Raw genomic sequence first — 5,004 nt, 5'->3', positions numbered from 1 at the left:
CTTGAGGCTCCGTCTCAAAAAAAAAAAAAAAAAAATTAAATTAAATTAAAATTAAAATTGTGGTAAGATTAAAATGTACTACTTTAATCATTTTTTCTGTGTATAGTTCTAGGGCATTAATTCACACTGGTGTGCAACTATTACCACTATCTACCCCTAGAAATTTTCAATCTTCCCCAAATGCAACTCTGTGCCCATTAAACACTAAATCCCTAACCCTCCTCCCCCAGGCCCTGAAACCACCACTCCAACTTCTGTATTTGTAAGTCTGATTGTACAAGGCAGCTCATGTAAGTGAAATCATGGAATACTTGTCCTTCTGTGCCTGGCGTTTTTCATTTAGCATAGTGATTTCAAGGTCCGCCCATGTTGTAGGATGTATCTTCCTTTTTAACACTGAATAATAGTTCCATTGCATGTACATACCACATTTTATTTGTCCATCAGAGGACGGATAAACAAAATAGTTTTTTTATTGGGCAGGTTGCTTCTGCCTGTTTTTTTGACACCTGATATTAGCCAACAGGCAGAGAAGCAATTCATTCCAACTTTTTAAACCATTTATTATTTTGAAGTCACACACAAAAAAGATGAGGAATCACCACTACAAGCTCACTGGTTAAAAGAAAAAGAAATATGAGAGAGCTTGATATTATCAGCATTTTTTGAAAAGAAATGAAGGTTCGGTGCCCAAAACATAGTGGTTCTGGCACCAGCAACATGCAATAAGGCTGGCAGGTTCGAACCCAGCCTGGGCAGGCTAACCAACAATAACAACTACAACCAAAAAAAAGCCAGGCACTGTGGCAGTCGTCTGTAGTCCTAGCTACGTGGGAGGCTGAGGTTAGGAGAATCACTCAAGCCCAAGAGTCTAAGGTTGCTATGAGCTGTGACGCCACAGAACTCTACCAAGGACGATATAAGTAGACTCTGTCTCAAAAAAAAAAAACCCAAAAAACCACAAAGGCTCAGTGCCTGTGGCTCAGCAGCTAGTGTGCCAGCCACATACACCACAGCTGGCAGGTTTGAATCCAGCCCAGGCCTGCCAAACAACAATGACAACTACAAACCAAAAAATACCCAGGCATTGTGGTGGGCACGTATAGTATACAAAAGGAAAATAATTAAAATTTGAGCAGAAATCAATGAAACTGAAAACAGGAAGAGAAAAAAACCAATGAAACCAAAAATGGGTTATTTGAAATTATCAATAATGTTGATAAGCTTCTAGCCACATTAACAAAGAAAAAAGAGAAGATACAAATTACTAGTATCAAAAATGAACATGGGCAGTGCCTGTGGCTCAGTGGGTAGGGCACCAGCTCCATATACCGAGGGTAGCAGGTTCAAACCTGCCAGGCATTGTGGCAAGTAGCTGATAGTCCCAGCTACTCGGGAGGCTGAGGCAAGAGAATCGCCTAAGCCCAGGAGTTGGAGGTTGCTATGAGCTGTGACACCACTGCACTCTACCAAAGGCAATTAAGTGAAACTCTATCTCTAAAAAACAAAAATACAACAGGCTCTAGCCAAACACCATGGCTCACACCTATAATCCTAGCACTCTGGGAGGTAAAGGCGGGCAGATGCATTTAGCTCAGGAGTTCAAGATCAGCTTGAGCAAGAACGAGATCCCATAGCTTCTAAAAACAGAAAAATTAGCCAGGCATGGTGGCAGGCACATGTAGTCCCAGCTACTCAGGAGGCTAAGGCAGGAGGATAAGCCTGAACCCAGGAGTTTGAGGTTGCTGTGAGCTAGGGTGATACCATGACACTCTACCTAGGGCAACAGAAAAAAAGAAAAGAAAAGAAATAGGCCTAGCACAACTACATCGACAGTAAGAGAATAATAGAGGACTATCATAAAGGAGTCTATGCCCACAAGTTTAATAACCTAGATGAAAGGAACCAAAACTTTTTGGAAGACCACATATACCAAAATTTATACAGAAAAAAAAGATAATTTCAGTAAACTTGTATCTGTAATAAAATTGAATCAATAATCAATTAACATTCCAGGCTCGGCGCCTGTGGCTCAAGCAGCTAAGGCGCCAGCCACATACACCTAAGGTGGCGGGTTCGAATCCCCAGCCTAGGCCCACCAAACAACAATAATGGCTGCAACCAAAAAATAGTTGGGCGTTGCGGCGGGTGTCTGTGGTCCCAGCTACTTGGGAGGCTGAGGCAGGAGATTCGCTTGAGCCCAGGAGTTGGAGGTTGCTGTGAGCAGTGAAGCCATGGCACTCTACCCAGGGGGACAACTTGAGGCTCTGTCTCAAAAAAATAAAAATAAAATAAAATAAAATAACATTCCACAGCAAAAAGCACCAGGCACAAAAGTAGAAAAAGCACCAGGCACCAATGGGTTCACTGGTGAATTCTACTGGTGAATTTTTAAATCAGAAGTTATCTCAACCCTCCATAATCTCTTCCAGTAAACAGAAGCAGAGAGAATATTTCTTATTATTCTTATTATTATTATTCTTATTAGGGCAATGGCCCTAATCCTCAAATAGACAGAAAAGAAAATGGACAAAGATAAGAAAGAAAAACCACAGACCAGTAACTCCCATGAACACAAATGAACAAATGCTGAACAAAATACTACCAAATTGAATCTCACAATGTGCAAAAAGAAGTCTATTCCACAACCAATAAAATATATTCCCGGTATGCAAGCCTGGTTCAACATTAAAAAATACATGCAAGGTAGGCATAGTGGCATACACCTACAATCCCAGCTAGGGAGACTGAAGCAGGAGGATTGCTTGAATACAGAGCTTAAGTCTAGCCTGAACAACACAGTAAGATTCCACATCTTAAAAAATAAAGGGAATCCATCACATCAATGGGCTAAAAAAAAAAAAAAAATCCTGTGACCATATCAATAGATGGGGAAAAACCATTTGACAAAAATTCAACAATATCCATTTCATGATAAAAACTTTCAGCAAACTAAAAATAGAAGGGGAGGTTCTTCAACTTGATTTAGAATAAGTACAGAAAACCTACAGCTGGCTCAGCACCCATAGCACAGTGGTTACGGTGCCAGCCACATACATTGAGGCTGGTGAGTTCAAACCCAGCCCAGGCCAGCTAAACAATGACAGCCACAACAACAACAAAATAGCCAGGCGTTGTGGTGGGTGCATGTAGTCCCAGTTACTTGGACGGCTGAGGCAAGAGAAATGCTTAAGCCCAAGAGTCGGAGGTTGCTATGAGTTGTGACGCCATGGCACTCTACCAAGGGTGACATAGAGACTCTGTCTAAAAAAAAGCAACCTACAGCTTTCATCATATACAACGGTGAGAACTTAGATGCCCTCCCACTCAGACCAGGAATAAGGCAAGATGTCCACTCTCACTACTCCTACACATCATCATACTGGACACCCTAGCTAAGGCAACAAGATAAGGAAAGGAAATAAAAGGTATACAGATTAGGGAGAAAGAAATAAAATGTTACCTATGTAGAAAATAAAAAAACCCACAACCTCCTGTTACTAATAATTAGCAATAGCAAAAATGCAAGATACGAGGCTAATACACAAACCTTGTTTTCTTAATATATTGACAACAAACAGAATTTGAAATGCAATACCACTTACATAAGCACCCTAAAAACCACCCTGAAATACTTAAATACAAGTCTAACAAAATATAAGAGAAACTCCATAGCTGACCACCTCCTAGGTTGACCTAATTTTCATAAATCAGACATGCACCACTTGTACTCAACAGAACTTCCTTATGTTGACCACCTCCCTATGTTGACCAGCTTGTTACAGGTTCTACTATATGTACAAGATCTACATGAGAAAACTCAAAAACCCTGATGAAATTAAAACCTAAATAAATGAACAGATACATGTACATGGATAGGAAGACTCAATATTATCAAGATGTGATTTTTCCCAACTTGATCTAAAAATTCAACACAACTCCAATCAAAACTGCCTTTGGGGGAAAAAAATTCAGAAGATATTTTGTGTGTAATGACCAAATGATTCTAAAATCTGTGTGGAAAGGCAAAAGACAGAAAAACCAACACAAAGTCAGAGGATTGACACCACCTAACTTCATTACTTACTTTATAAAGAAGCTGGGCACACTGCACCGCTCATACCTGTAATGCTACAACTCTGAGAAGCCAAAACTAGAGGATCACTTGAGCTCAGGAGTTTGAGATGAGCCTGAGCAAAAGTGAGATCCCCATCTTTATTAAAAATAGAAAAAAATTAGATGGGCGTTGTGGTGGGAGGGCGCCTGTAGTCCTAGCTACTGAGGAAGCTGAGGCAAAAGGATCACTTGAGCCCAGGAGTTTGAGGTTTCTGTGAGCTAGGCTGATGTTACAGAACTCTAGTCTGGGCAACAGAGTGAGACTCTGTCTGAAAAATATATACAAATTTACTATAAACCTAAATTAATAAAGACAGGGTGGTACTGGTAAAAGAACAGACTAGGGATTTTCAACCAGCATGCTGAGAAAAATTTTAAAAAGATCATTAATTGGGTGGCACCTGTGGCTCAAAGGAGTAAGGTGCCAGCCCCATATGCCAGAGGTGGCAGGTTCAAACCCAGCCCTGGCCAAAAACTGCAAAGAAAAAAAAAAGTCATTAATTATTTACGAAAGAAGTTCAAAACACAGTAAATACATTCTTTTTTTACTCTTCTTTGATCAACACAATTTAAGTGTGCTGTGGAAGTTTAAGTATGGGTTCAAGGGTGTCATAAGATAAAAAGGTTGAAAAACACTAAAGACGACAAACAGATCAATGGACAGAACAGCAACCCCAGAAACAGCTGACCAAAATAAAAGTCAACTGATCTTTGACAAGGGGCAAAGGTAATTTAATACGGAAAGGATAGTCTTTTCAGTAAATAAATGGTGCCAGAACAAGGTGGTGGAAAAAAATGAACCTAGACATAGATCCTACACATTTCATAAAATTTAACTCAAAAATCACAGACCTGGCTCGGCGCCTATAGCTCAACCGGCTAAGGCGC

At 40.2% G+C, this 5,004-nt stretch overlaps 1 protein-coding gene across 1 annotated transcript in view; it reads right to left on the bottom strand.

The window, feature by feature from the left end:
* Positions 1–5,004, bottom strand: part of PAPD5 (poly(A) RNA polymerase D5, non-canonical) — a 75,198-nt gene that overhangs the window by 50,674 nt on the left and 19,520 nt on the right. The gene's annotated exons all lie outside the window — the stretch shown is intronic.

This window comes from Otolemur garnettii, unplaced genomic scaffold (genome assembly GCF_000181295.1).
Source record: "Otolemur garnettii isolate 467f Iridium unplaced genomic scaffold, OtoGar3 scaffold00058, whole genome shotgun sequence".
Lineage (NCBI taxonomy): Eukaryota > Metazoa > Chordata > Mammalia > Primates > Galagidae > Otolemur > Otolemur garnettii.
The sequence above is the reverse complement of the archived record's forward strand: the minus strand, read 5'-3'. Positions and strand labels throughout refer to the sequence as shown.